The 15,034-nt window shown below is 42.8% G+C and overlaps 1 long non-coding RNA gene across 1 annotated transcript in view; it reads left to right on the forward strand.

Moving 5' to 3' along the window:
- The window catches only part of LOC135278716 (uncharacterized), a 133,711-nt gene that overhangs the window by 110,384 nt on the left and 8,293 nt on the right, over positions 1–15,034 (forward strand). The gene's annotated exons all lie outside the window — the stretch shown is intronic.

Raw genomic sequence — 15,034 nt, forward strand, 5'->3', positions numbered from 1 at the left:
TGCTGCCCTTAGATACTTATTTCAACTTTTTGCAACTTACCTTTGCAGTAGCTGGTGGGTAAAGAAAGCTAAGTAGCACTAAAGTGATTTTGTGGTTAACTCAGTTATGCAGTGTGTAGGAAATCTGGATCCAGCTCCCAGCTTTGTTTTGGATGTGCTGTGTAATTGAATACACAGTGTCTGTTCACCTCAGTTCTCCTTCCATCAGCTAAAACTGAGAACATTTCCATACTGTCAGAAGGTGATTTTGAAGATATATTCACTGGTGAGAGATTAAATTAGACATAGGCCAGTAAATAATATTCTTTAACTGGGTTTTACTCTTTCTGTGAGAATTAACAGTGAGACAGGACTTTCAGGGACAGCTTCTTTCTTAAGAACAAAATTTAGTTGACCTTCATTAGTCTTTTACAAGATACTACAACTCTCAGCAGACTTTCTCATGCTAGATTTCTTCATCAAGAGGGTGGTGTAGCACTGGAAGAGGTCACCAAAAGTGGTTGTGAAATTTCCGTCTTTATATATTTTTAAGAGGCTGTGGGGCAAGCCATGGATGACCTGATCTGGTGTTGGCAGCACTCCTGCTTTGAGTGGGAGGCTGGACTGCAGATCTCCAGAGGTCTCCTCCAACTAGCATTTCTGTGACTCTGTGAATCTAATTAGCTTCGTCCTACATGGAAATATCAAAGTTATTTTAGGAAATATCTGTATCTTTGTGCAGTGGAAGCAAAGAAGATAAGTGTTTGTTATCCTTTATTACTAGGATTGAGTAAGTATTCTACCAAAGGCAAACTCTTGAATAGCCCTGCTTTCTGGCTCTCTCAAAGCAAAACTAAAGACAGATATTAGATTAGATTAGATATGTTATCCATTTTTCAAATTAATTTTTCTATTATATCCATTGGTTATGCATCTTACATAATAATTTATTTGACAACACCATCCTGGTATCACTTCTGTATAATAATACTAAAGCAAAAAATTGTCAAGCATTAGCTCTACAAACATATTGCAAACTGCAGCTTAAGTATGTCAGTGTCTTATGAGGATACTTGAGGCTGAAATATCTTCCCTACCTACAGACTTTTCAAACTAATACATATATGCTCTACAGAGTTAACAGCTGCTGCTATTCCACTAATGGGAAGTATCTCCTCTCTCTTATATTCCAAATAAATCATTATTCACTTCTTTCTGTCTTATGTTGGAGGTCCAAATGGTCCCATCTCTGTAATAGAAACCAGCAGAACTTAATGAGTTCTCTCAACTCGGAGAGACTTGTGTGTACTCTCCTCTAGCTATTAATGCTAAAAGCTCTCACATAAAGAAGAAGAACTGTAGTGTAGTAACAACACAGGCTCTCATTTTATATTTTTCTGTTTACTACTTATTACTATTTCACGTACATGAACTGATATAAAAAGAGTGTGCATGCATATTTACAAGGATGCACAATGCAATGAATTCTGCATCGTTCTATTAATGGGCTTTTGAATATGTTTTTTTGGTGGAGCAGAATTGTTGCATTTGAGTGTCATTTGGTCCTTATGCATATAAGAAAAAAGTCTGAATGACACATGCCAGGAATTAGGGAAATGAAAGATACAAAAAGTCAAGGCACTGAGTGGATGTTGGCCTTGATTTCCTCCTGTCATCTTACTGGTATCTTACATGCATATTGAATACCTAAATTCTCCATCCCTGCAGTTTTTGTCCTGAGAAAAAGTGTAGTAAGTGTACTAAATAATAATTATTTTCCCTCAATGCACATTAATAATTTAAGAGTTCCTTTTAAGCACGAGAGATTTGGCTTGTTACTCTGTGTGTGTGCATGCTGGGAGAAGAGGGTAGGAAGAGAAGCAGTGACAGCACTGGTTTGGCTGGGACTTGGGCAGCTCCAGAGATGAGCTGTGCAAGCTGCCCAGGGGCAGGGGCACACGTGGGCAGTGGGTGCCACAAGCCACGAAGAGAGCACACTGTGACTGGACTGCGGGGTCTCCATCTCCTACAGCCACCACCATTAGGGACTGGGGAGGACACTGTTTGCCTACATGGCAGAAGATCAAGCAGAAGTACCAAATCAGAGTGGGCTCTGTTCTTCTGGCTTGGATTTATTTTTTTTTTAAGGTGAATTTAATAGACTGATCCTAGTTTCAAGAGTTAAATAGCAATGAAGGGTACTGTGCCTGCCAGAGCTGCCTGGACTGACTCTGGAATGGTATCTGAACACATACTTATGTTCCTCTCCCTCTTCCTTAGGGGTTCTTGCACTGTGCTTTTTGCCATTACATCCAAAGAGTGTGGATGCAGGGATGTAGCAAACAGCTGCCTTGTGTCACTCGCTGTCTCGTTCTCTGCCTGGGCTGGGAGCAGTGCAGGGTTTCAGTGGAGAATGTCTGTGTAAATCTGTGCTCTGCTCTGTGTTTACGTTGGAAAAGGAAAGATCAAAGCATGTGCACGCAGTTGAAAACGGAGACTGTGTAATTAGGGACCCCCTCTCGTTCCGAGTCACATGTACTGACATCCATGAGCTCCTCCTGCCCTCACCACCGCCCATCCTGGGCCAGCAGACAGCTCTGAACCGAGCTGTTCCTTGCCATGGCCATCAGAGGTCAGGGCTGCCTTCCAAGGGAAGTGGCTTAACCTTATCTGTGACTAATCTGTTGCCTGCAGCGAGGAGAGACCCGAGACCAGGTGATGATAGTGGCCCTGTGGAGTCAGAGCAAGGCCCTGCCCAGCCTGCTGTCCTGTCGCAGACTGCAGTGCTGGAAGTGTAAAAAAAGAGCATAGGATGGTACTGGAGAGGACTCCATTTTCTGGTATTTTTCCAGCTTCTGGTGCTCAATGTGGAGGGACTTGCTGAGCTCCAGGCTGTATCTGAATTGCAGTATGTAGTGGCTGTTAGATTCCCATGAATTTATCTAATTTTTTGAATGCACTGATTCCTTTGGACTCTACATCAGTGAACATCCACATTCAACTACCAACTGTATAAAAAGTGTTTCCTTTTTATTATAAGAAGAGCAATTAGTCCACTTGCTTTCTCCATCCCACTCCATGCTAAATACCTCAATCCCATCCAAGTTCAACTATTGTTTGTCAAGCAAACAAGTCCTTGTGTATGAAATCTCTTCTGCTACAGAAGCCACTTGGTACCTCTGTTCTTGTTGCTTCTCCTCCCTCAATGTACCTTTCTGAGATTGCACAAACAGAATTGCAGGCAGTGCTCAAGACATGGGCACACTGGGGAATGACAAAATTGCAGAATAATGTTTTCCATTTTGTTGCCTCTTCCTTTCCCATTTGTCCTTAGCAGTGTGTGAGTTATCAAGTCACTCTGTTGTTAGAAGGGCCTACAGGGAGAGCCTCACAGACTCCTTGTGGAGGAAGGATGTGGATAACAGGACATGATTTATCTGTTTAATTTATGTTGGACTGCTTGATTTTGCAAAATTAACTTCCTCCCTGAAGAAAGATGTCAGATGAAATTTTCAGTTGAAAGGTGCAAGGGGAGAGTGAGAGATTGGTGTTCAGAGCAGTGCAAAGTTGTGTGCTTTGATCCTTCTGCACACTTACTGCTCCTCTCCACTGTGTGTCTTGCCTACAGGACACAGTTTGGGGGCAGGACTGGAGGACTTATCCAAAAACTGCCAACCAGATTGTTTCCCTTGGATCAGACCCTATCGAAGCAGTTATGTCCTTGGCTTTTCACATGCAAAAGAAGCACTTTATTAAAAGAAACAAGATACTTCCCAGAGTCTGACAGCTTGCATTTTAACTATCACCCCTAACAAGGGACCTTAAAACTGACCCCAGGACTTAATTTAACCATTACAATTCCATTAGTCTAATTTGTCATGAAACGTCTTTAACTAATTACCTGCATTTGTAAGTTAGTCCACATGTCATGAGATAAGAAGTCAAGCATAGTCATAGGTCACTGCTCTGGGCTGCCATCACATAACACAGACCCTAGATGAAAGGGAATTCAGAGTTGATAGGGAGAATCCAAATGACAGCTACTCAGCCAGTACAAGGCAGACATGGCTGTAATGTAAAAATTGGACCATTGTCTTAGAAGTGGTGTTTTGGAAAAGATGGGGCATGCCCTCATTAGCAGAATAAGGTCTAGGAAGACTGAGCATTCCTCGTAAGCATTTATCTTGAAGGTGGTAATTTGATAAATACAGGTCCCCACTAAAACCATTTGCTAAATTTGGCAGACAACAGTATTAAATATTTATGACTGAATTTAGAGCTGTCCCTTTTCAAAGAGACCTGATTATATCCTGAATGGCACTTTAAAAAGCTCATTTGGGAACTTTTGTTGGTTTCCTCAAACAACAAATGTTGAAACAGAGGAAAAGACCAATTAGGAGTCTGATTAAAGGTTGCTCAAGCCTTTCACTGAATAGTTTGGATTTGGCTCCCTATTACTTGTTGGAAATCTGCCCATGAATTTATAGTGGGAGCTACAACATGCTGTGTGCCACAAACACCTCTCTCTCTAAGATTTAGGCAACTGTAAACTTCCCCTCGTTTCTCTTGTTCCAGTGCCTGTGACATTCCCCCTGGGACTGGATGAGGAGAAGGATATGGTACGTGATTAATGCAGGATGAAGCATTCAGAAGATTTCCTCATTCTTGTTCCCGTTTCCTTCCTCACTGAGCGGAGGTGCAGAGGGAGGTCGCCGAGAGTGATTCCCCCCATCAATACAGAGTGTCACCATCACACTTTTGGCTGCTGGTGCTGGGTGTGAGGGGTAATTAAATCCCTGCCTCCACCCCGGCTCCTGTCCCTTGGCCGTTGCATTCCTGACTTCCATCACTCATTGGATCAATAGAAAGGGCCGGCAAGGACACAGTCACACTGGTCAGGCAGCCCTACCTTTGTGCTCCCTAAGTGCAGGCTCTGTCCAAGCCATAAATCACAGCTACTCTAAATTATAGAGGCTGCCAACACATCAGAGGCCTGGAGTGGGAGCTCCCTGTGATCACAGCAGGGAGGGGAGGATAAGCAAGGCCCTGACCAAGCTGTCTATTCCGTACTCAGGAGCTTTATTCAGACAGCAAGGAAGAAGGCCTGGGAGCCTCTGTGCTGCCCTTGGCTGCCACAGTGGCTCAGAAGTGTTCTGGGGTTACCTGCTGTCCTCAGGAAAAATCGAAATCCTCCTTCTAAAGGCCATAAGGCAGTCACTGGGATTAGGAAGAAACTTCCTTTGCTGGCATATTACTGCAGACTTTATACCTGCACGTCCCCTTTTTTGCATCCCTGTGGGGAGAGAGGACTGACTCATTGATTTGCATCTTCCTCTTACCAGCACTGGGAGTGCTCAGTCTGTGAGGAGGAGGAAGGGCAGCACCCCGCTGTCCCCAGCTCCTGCCACACAGCCACACCATGGCACTTATTTCTTTCCTATGTGGAAGTTCACCTGCTATTTTCTACCAATATTCTTCCAAATCTTTTAAGATAAATGAATCTTCAGATGTCCAAATCTTTAGCCTGTCTGAAACCAGCATAAAATATCTACCAGTCTGCAATGAAAAATCACAGACAATCCATCCTTTCGATCTCTTGCTTTTATCCTAAGCTGATAAGGGAGGCCCTCCTGTGCTTGTCAGCTTTGCATTCTTGGTGTGTGCAGCATAGCTGAGGATTGCAGATTAAAGGTGAAGAGTTGAACAGGGAAAAAATGCAGGAACGAAGCAGCTGTTTAATGAGATAGAGGGGCTTTCCTCTTGAAAACTGCTTATCCATATCCTGTCTCTTGTTAATTACAGAGTATTTTCTTTATGGGGAATGCTAGCACTGTTTTCCTGGTTTAATATATTTTACCCACTTGCATGATCATCTTTTCACTTTGGTAGGTGAAACCATTCTTCATTAAATTGTGAATGTCAACAGCATTGTTTCAAGCTGCTTAGTTCTGTCCTGTGCATCTTTTGTCTTATAGCTAGAACAAAGTTCAAGTGTGCTCAGGAGTTAAAGCTCAGTCTGTAACTAAGCTTGAGCCCTTGCAGTTCCAGGTTTGGAAGCTCCTTTCCACCCAAGTGTGTCTCAATCTGTAACAGAGCATGTAAAGTTACTAATCCAGATATTGTTGAATTGACTTTCAGTGATTGGATGTGCTGTGCTGATAGTTAGAACCAAACATTTGAAAGACAAGCTCTGGCAGCTGTTTTAGACTGCTCATGTCACCATCTGTCTTTCTGCTAGAAATATTTTAATTTTTGAAAACTCCTCCCTGTGCCCTGCTCTGTTTTTCAGGTAGACTCTTCACCTGCTGATGTCCCCAAGGATCTCAGGTGGGACAGCTTCATCACTGGTCCTGGTGCATTCATTGGTGCTGTAATTTGCTGGGATTCATCTCCAAAAAGAGATCTAAGAATTTATCATTACAAAATCTGCATAAGCTTACAGGGGCCAGAGCAGATAATAAACATCACTGGGAAATGACTAATGCAGATATGCTGTCACTGTACCTACCACTGTCTGTGCTGGTCTCTGGAGAGGTGCTGGGAGAGCACAAAAGCCACGGGTGGAGAAAAACAAGAGAAGAGAAAGGATTCATCTGCCAGGAAGAGATGCAGTCATGACTCTGGCTTGGTGTGATAAACAGCATGTGCTGTTCAGAGATCTGGCTGTGCACAGGCCACATTCCCCTGATCTCTCTCCAGCTTGGAGATCCTTCTGCTGTGGTTGATGTGAACAAGTCTCATTCTTTGTATCACCTCCATTGCAAATGAGGTTAAGAAACGGGAACCTTTCAGGGTTGGAAGGAGTGATCTGGGATTCTTCAGATACCAGAAGTTCCTGATCTTTTTTTGTATAGATAATGTCACTGTTTATATATGTAAAAGTGATAACAGGGAGGTTGGAGAAATGGTGGGATTTTGAGTTGGGATTGGGGGGGTTGCTGTGAGGGGGGGCTTCTGAAATGGCAGGGACTTGTGATCATAGTCTGGAGAAGATGGATGCCTTGGCTTGAAGTGTATTGCCACAGTCTGGAGCAGGAAGTCATACTGGGTTTGAGATGTGGAACAGAAGAGAGAGAAAATTTGCCTCACAAGCTCACAAGGGATTGAAGGAATTTATTTTAGGGACTTGAAGTACTGAAGTAACTCATTTCACATGACTTTTCCTCCTCTATCCCATGCTCATGACTGCATGCAACAGTCATTTTTGCTGATGGAAAAGTGGTCACTGTATTTTCTGTCCCACTGTCATCTCCTTGTCTCTTTACTTGTCCATACAGTATCATATACCCTATGGTATCATATAATTAAAATAGATGATTATGCAGATGTAACTGGATCCCTAATGAAACTTAGCACATGGACATAACACCACAGGCAACTTTTAATTGATTATGCAGCTATAAAGAAGTTTTTTATTTTTAAAATTAAAAACACCTTAACTTTTTTTCCCTTCTTTTTAATGCTAACAACTTAAACATTTTCCTCTCCAGATAAGCTCTGAAATGGAAGAGAGAGAGCAGAATACCTTATGGAAGAGAAGGCTGTAGGTTTATGGGTTTAGAAATCTCTGAAAAGCACAAAAATATTTCCTCCCCTTTGCAACACCCCTCCCCCTGCACACAGAGTGCAGCCCCTGCATGCATTTGGTTTCCAGATCTGTGATTCCCACCCTCCTTTTTATAAGCTGTGAATTTTTTCCCTTTCAAAGCACAGATTTTACCCCCCTCCCATGCCCCCAGGGAAGCTTTTGTCCTGTGAGTGCCCTAGGTTTTTAAAGAATGTGGAAACTCCTTGGTTTATTCTGTTTCTGTACTGCTACCTGCAGTTCCTGATTCCGGTTCCTCTGTGGCCTCTGCAAAGGCAGAGTCTGTCCCAAATGGGGGTTTTCTCTCAGTTGCAGTGAAATGTGGCTGTGTGCAAAGGGACTGCAGCCTTCTAGCCAGCATTCTTTCCTTGTTATTTAGTAGAGAAGAGGTATCACTTTTTCCCCCTCTCCATCATCAGTCTGATTTTATTACAATCACATAATGCCAACAGTGTTCATGTTTCCTCATCCCAAGACTTGGTGGATCCATTCAAACACCGTGCTAATCCCCCTCTAGTCTCAGTAGCACCTTTATGATGGTATTGCCTTTCCAAGTTACAGTTGATCTTGCAAGCCTTCACACCAGCTAATCCAACCTATTTTGGCTTCTTTCCCAAAGGTGTAGAGTTCCCAAAGGGGAACACTCAGCAAGGATATTTTCACTCAGTATCAGTGGATCCAGAATTTCTTATTTTCTTACCTACAGGGCTGCTCATTGCTCTCCATTACTAGCAGCAATGAGAGATAGATACTGCTTACACAATATAATAATTTTAAAAGGAAGTAAGACAGAAAATAAGGAATCTAAAAGCTGTCTGCATTTTCCATCTGTAGGTACAAGTCAGGTGGAGCTGCCCTAACATTTGTGCTGCTGATTAAGGAATAGCCTGTTATGTAATAAGCAGCACAAACTCTTCTCTAGAAGCAATCTTGCAGTGGAGCAGGAGAAACCACCTGGGTGGAGGGACCAAGGATTAGCTGGTGCCTGAAGCAGAGACTGTGTAGACAGCATCTCCAACAGTATTCCTCAGAGCAGCTTGAACAACTCTGGCAGATCATAGCAGAGCTCTTCTACTTTATTATGTGCTGAAAAGTAACTGGTTTTTACACATTAGACACTAATCAAGGTCACCCTTCCATTGCTGAATGCTCTGCATTCACTGCGCTGTTGGCAGGAGGGCTTGCTCTGCTCCTGTGTGTTCAGAAAAAACCCAAAATAAAATAAAAGGAGAAGAAATCCTTTGGCCAACCATCTGTTGGAACAGAGGCCATGGACACAATGCAGATATGAACGCCTGGATGCATTTTGCAGGTGTGCCCTGTGACCCATCTTTCCGTGGAGAAATTCACTGGCAAAATAGATTGCACTAGACTGTTCCTGCAACTGCAGTTAATCGTGCCTTTTCTACATTACTGCTACAGGATTAACACAAACATTGCTTCTATTTTCAGGCTTATCAAAGGCAGCAGCACATCTCTCTAATCTCCTATTTCCCTGCTCCCTTTAAAGTGTTTAAATGAATGGAGCACTGATGAGCAGGGATGTGGTGCCAGCAGGGATGGTGTCATTTAATGCCTCGCTATTTATGCTATTTAATGCCTCTGTGGCTTTATGTGCCCTGGGTGACTTGCAAACCATCTGGCAGCCTCCACCCTTTCGCAGGACAGACGGAGGTGTAGACAGCACCTTCACTTGTCTCTGGCTCAGAGAGTGACCAGCAGCAGCAAAACAGTTCAGCCCTGATGTGCCTGCCCCTGCACAGCCTGCACCTGCTGTCACTGAAGGATGGAGGCCATGGGCTGGTGACCCTTGAGACCAGGCAGGCTGGATCTCAGCGAGCTGTGGGCACTTACCTACATTCCTGTTGGACTGGCTGGCACACACAACCTGGATTTTTCTTACAGCTGCAAAAAGCATAATGATATCTGATCTGCCCCAGCACCTGTTTGTGCGCTGTTAACTTGTCAAAAGGTTTCAGACAAGCTGGAATCGGCAGAATTGTGTGTGTCATATCAGCTCCTTGTCCAAAGAGTCCTACAGCTGGATTTGCAGTATCATTGAATCACAGCCTGAATTTGTAGCCGTATTACTTACACAAATCACAAATGCTTGGGTTTTGTCCTGCAATCTGCTAGGAAGTGGGCTGAGATCCACCCTGCAGCTTTCACACCACTGTCAGCTGGCATTAACTTCCAGTCATTTTTTCCTTTGAGGCCAGATTGAAATCAGTGACCTAGAAGTAAAATACTCTGTATTTTGTTAGCAAGCAGTCCCTGGAGTTGTGCAGTCTAAATTGGGATGTTTTCTCAGTGAGCTCTTTTGTATATCTTCTATGGCAATTGTGCTGTAATTACCACAATCCTCTTTCTGGTAGCAGAATTTATTAATTGCTTTCCACTTTCTCTTATGCATTTCTGCTCAGATCACAGTGAAATAAAGACTTTCTTCAGTGTGTGGAATGGTTATGATAGCCTATTTTAACGCATTAGTTTTCTATGGTGACATAATCAGAGATTATATTATGGATTCACTGATATTCCTGCAAGGAAGGCAACTGGAAACTGTGTTGGACACTTACTGCACTGCCTGTTAGCAGTAAGCTGTGGGATCTGACCCTGAAAATGCTCATGTCTGGGAGAATATTTGCAGAAGTAAGGACTAGTCATGTGTAGAAAAATCTTCACAATCAGCCTTCATGTTTATGGGATGGATCACATGTACAGTGCTGAGAGTCTGCTGGGAAGTGCTGCTGCCCTTGGCAGTGCCATTGCTGGAGCTTCATTTTATTCAGCATTTTAAGGAAGTGCCCAGCTCATAACTGCAGTCTGTTCATATGAATAAGTTATGTCTCCACTTCTTCTGGAGTTCAGATTCTGTGTTCAGATTCAAGGTCAGATCCAGTTGGTCACTCTGTGGCAGTGTATAATGAATTGCCAGCATCCCAGAACATACAAAATTGGAGATTAGAAGCAGCTCCACCTTATTATCATGATAGTCAATTGCAAGTGATAGTGCAGTGGATAAAGGGCAAGGTAATGTGACATGTGAGTGGAATAGCTCTCAATCTGTGTATTATGAAATTGTCATTCTGTGCCACTGTTCAGCATAAATGGACTAATCTTCAGTTTGAAAATGAGGAGAGCTTGACTGTTAAAGAATAGGTCATTTGGCTTCTGGCAGCAGCAGAAGATGCTGTAATATTAGCTGTAAGAACTTGTGCATTCTTGGTAAGGAGATAAAAATGATTAAATTGCACTGCTTCCTTCTCTATCTTTTAAAGTAATTCATATTTGGACCCGGATTCAGCTAAGCATTTGCATAATTCCTCAGGCCATTCCTATTCAGCCATGCATTTCAGCTTGTGCTTAAGCTCAAGCAAGTGCTGAAGTTCTTTTCAGTTTCTGGGGCTTCAGCCTTGCAGAACAAAGTCTGGGTCGTCACTTTATGTTTCAGCAGCTTCTGAGGTTGCTGTGCTGTAGCAAATGAAGTTTGCTTTGTATGTAGCAAATGGAAGTTTGTACTTGTTGTATTATGGGCTGAATGCTCTTTAATGACTCAGAAAGGTTAAGGGTGAAGATGTTGGGGCCCTGGAGAGGATAATTTTTAATAGAGTCCTCTGTTGGAAATCCAAGAGCCAGAACAGGGGTCATGTCTCTGAAGAGTTTCACGGACTCTGCAAAACTGGCAGTCACACTGACTGCCTCCCTTCCGCTGGGCTCTCCTGAAAGGGAATGAGCAGAGCCAAGGGAAAGGTTTTGTTGGGCTCTTTGGGAAATGGAGCTCTTCAGGCTGGATTCTGTTCCAAATTACGCTCAGTTCTCCAGAGTAACTTCTCAACTTTGGTAGGGTTGTGCCAGGTGGTAGCCATTTGTGATGTGAATTGTAGTTTTAACGTAGCTTTCAAAAACTGCAGTATTACCATATGTATTTGTACTGTGAAAACTTGGGAGTAAAGGTTGGAGAAGAACCTTGATATGCTGATTTTTTTCTTTTGTGGGGCTGAAAGTTCAAAACGTTTTGCCTGGCATTATCAAACTCTTATGTGTTAGTTCAGTTTAGAAACAGAACATGTCAGCCAACAGAGTTCTACTGCTTTGTGAAAATGTGTGTGGGAACAAATTTTTTAACTGAGATTGACCCCAATCTAAAATGAAATGTTTGGTTACAGCTTTTTATAGAAAATACAATGAAACAATTAACTTTTTTCTTTCCCTTTGGAAAAAATAATTTTCAAACATTTGGTAGGAAACCCTTTACAGAATAGATTTATGGCCTGAAGTCTTGTTCACAGTGAAACTGGTGGGAATTTTGCTGTTGACTTTCATGTAGCCATTTTACTGAGGTTTTCTTTGCAGCAGGAGGGATTGTGTGACTCTCTATCTGGAGGTATTAATGTAACTTCAAAGCTTCCTGGCCCACTTCAGAAATAAAAAATATTCTTATATATCCCATTGACTTGTTGGAGATCTTGCTTCATTGAAGGTAACACAATTTTTTGTCCCTGTCCCAGAGAACCACAAGGAACTCAATCTATATCTGTTAAAATGGAGACCAGCAACATGTTCCTCTAACACAACAGTAGCAGAGGAAAGGGCAAATGTCCAGGTTAGTGCTCTGCTTTGCTGGGCTGTTTTCACATCACTGCTTTAAAATGTTTGTTCTGTGGAGGAGAATCACTGCAGGTTCCAGATGTAGGTGTTTACAGGGTGATTCTCTTTCAGTGCAGTGCTGTGCATGATTCTAGCTCTGTTTGCCTGCTCCCAGTGCATGAGATGATTCACCTGCTCCTGGATTTTCCTTTCTGTAGAGCAGATTTTATTAACCCCCAGAAAGCTCTATCTGGAAGCTGGCTTTCCACCCCAAACTGAGGTGTTACTATTAACAATATTTTACAAGCATGGAGCAGTTAATTCCATTGCTGAGTCCTTTGTTAATTCCATTTCCTGAGTCCAAAGTGTCAACAATAGTGAGAGAAGGAAGAGAAAGGACTGGAAGAATGAGAGGAAGGGGAAAAGGAGAATTCTGTGATCACTTTTCATGAGATACACACATTTGGAAATTTGCTAAAATATGTTTGTAATGTTTTTCATAAGAAACATTAAATGAAAGTACAGTTAGTCCCATTTTTCCTTGGATTTAGGGCTACCTCAGGGCAGTCCTCCAGTTTTGCACTTCAAGCCCATCTCTACCTGCTTTACTGGCAGGTTGCACTGCACTGAGGACAGCTCTGTCCAGCTCTGTGTGGTAGATACAAAAAGAGCAGGACCTTCCATGGAAGAAGTGATTCCTAGGAGGGGCCTGAGAGCCGAGTTTCAAAAGCATCGTGTTCCCAAAGAAAGGCCAAATTTTTCAGAAGGGCTGAACAACAAGCACTCCTGCTGTGACAGATGGCTGAGTATTTCAAAAGATCTTGCTATTAAAGCTGGCTGGAGATTCTCTATTCTCTTGTTTTTGACAGGAACTTGGGTTTTCTGTTAAGCACAATAATAGCACAGAATGGACAGATTTTCCTTCTAGCATTCTATTTTTATGTGAGAGGTTTAATTGTTTTGGTCAGGGAAACTCTCACTCCTGTAATACATTGATTTACAATCACTGTGCTGGAGCCATGTGACAGACACTTCCCAAAGTCTGATCCCAGGTTCTGACTCCCAGTGGCAACAAAGCTGTTCCAAAGCTCTGGCTGAACACAGGGGTGCTGTGTGTGATGTGGTGGGCAGAGCACTGGAGCTCCCAGACAGATTTTCTTGGGTTTTCTTTTAGGTTTCCTAGAGAGGGTTGGGTTTTGAGATACTTGATTTGGGATCCTGAGCATAAGATCTCCAGTGAGTGAATGTCTTCACTTGTGGCTGCTCACAGGTAGGACTGGGAGTGAAAGGCAAGCTGTGTTTGTATGTAGCTGAACATGCAATAAGTAGGATCTTGGAACTTGAGGCTGTTTCTCAAAATGTTTTAACATTTCCATGATTTAACTTTCCCATCCATAAATAGGAAATAAATCCTCATAATCAGTGAAGGACTTAAAAAGTTCAGTGTTTATACATGCAACTTTGGAGAAGCAGAAATAAAAAAAAAATCCTCTTATTTCATCTGAATGTCTCAAAGCTCTTTTAAACTGTTAATTAATTGAGCAGTCATAATGATGTGCCAATGGGGATGAAGGGGGAGGAATAATTTACAGGTGGGAGAAATGAGGCATGAATGACTTCCTAGCCTTACCTGTGCCATGCTGTTAGTCTGTGTCAGATCCAGACAGATACCTTCTGTCCTGTCTCCTTTTGCATCTGTGATGGGTGGCTGCAAGCATCAGATTTTCCCCTACTCTGCTTCCTCCTCTTCTTCTATAGGGAGCCCAGCTCCTTATCCCGAGGTTCTGTTTCATGGAAGTACAAGGAGTCCACATGGCTCACCTCTCTGAGGGAGCAGGCCTGGAAGCTGGGACATCTGCTTCAACCCCCAAGTTCCACCTACTGAACAGGACACAGCAGAATCACTCCACTGTATGGAGAGAGGAGTAAGGAAATGAAACTTCTGGGTGCTCTGAGAGCAATGGCACAGTCTGCCCTGCCTTCCTCTTCCTGACCTTCTGCACAGCTGGATTATGGTGTGCTGTCCTCTGCACACCTTCCACAATAATTCAGTTTATACCTTTGCTGCACTGAGCAGAGTAGCTCAGGAGTATCTGACCTGGCTCTGAAATACCAGCTCACCTCTGAGAAACAACAGAGCCCCTTTGTCACTGTCTCTTTCTTGTCTGAACTCCTGTATCTGGGGTCAGTGCACTTTTGTACAGAAAACATTGAATCTTCTGGCATACATCGAATAAATGAGCACAAGGTAAATTCAAATTGTTAAAAACTTACAGAATGGGCAGGATAAAACTACTGCTTAGGAAAACACCCAGTGCACAATTTCATCTAGAGCTGGTTGAGAATCCTGTTTAAACTTAGTTCTTAAACACAGCTGTGAAACTCATGAAGATGTCACATCAGTAGCTCACCCAACAACCTTGGAGCCTCCTGGGAAGGAAATCACAGCACAAATAGTGAGCAGTAATTCTAATAGGCTGCTTTGCTTTGTTCCTCTGGCTACTCCTTGTTGAGCTCCTGCAACTCCAGACATGAAGTTTTTCTTCTACCCAACACGGTTCCCACTGCTTCTCCCTATCAGTTATTCATCTCTGAAAGGGAAAGGAAAAATACTGGCATAAATTGCTGGACCCTGGAATACAAGTTTTTTATTTAACTGGCAGGGCTTATGGTTACCTTCAGACATAGCTTTTAAAGTAGTTTTTAGCTGGATGACAGAGATAAGCCCTCCAGGAAAAAGCAGTGGTAAAGCGGTGGGTCATTATAAATATTTTGTTCTCTCTGTAGTCGTGTTTTTCATTCTTTTTCAGTTTATGTATCTTGTAAAAAAATTCCAGTAAATCTGCTACCTTCTATGTGGTGAATTTAAGCCTATTGATT

Source organism: Passer domesticus, chromosome 11, assembly GCF_036417665.1.
Source record: "Passer domesticus isolate bPasDom1 chromosome 11, bPasDom1.hap1, whole genome shotgun sequence".
NCBI classification, from domain to species: domain Eukaryota; kingdom Metazoa; phylum Chordata; class Aves; order Passeriformes; family Passeridae; genus Passer; species Passer domesticus.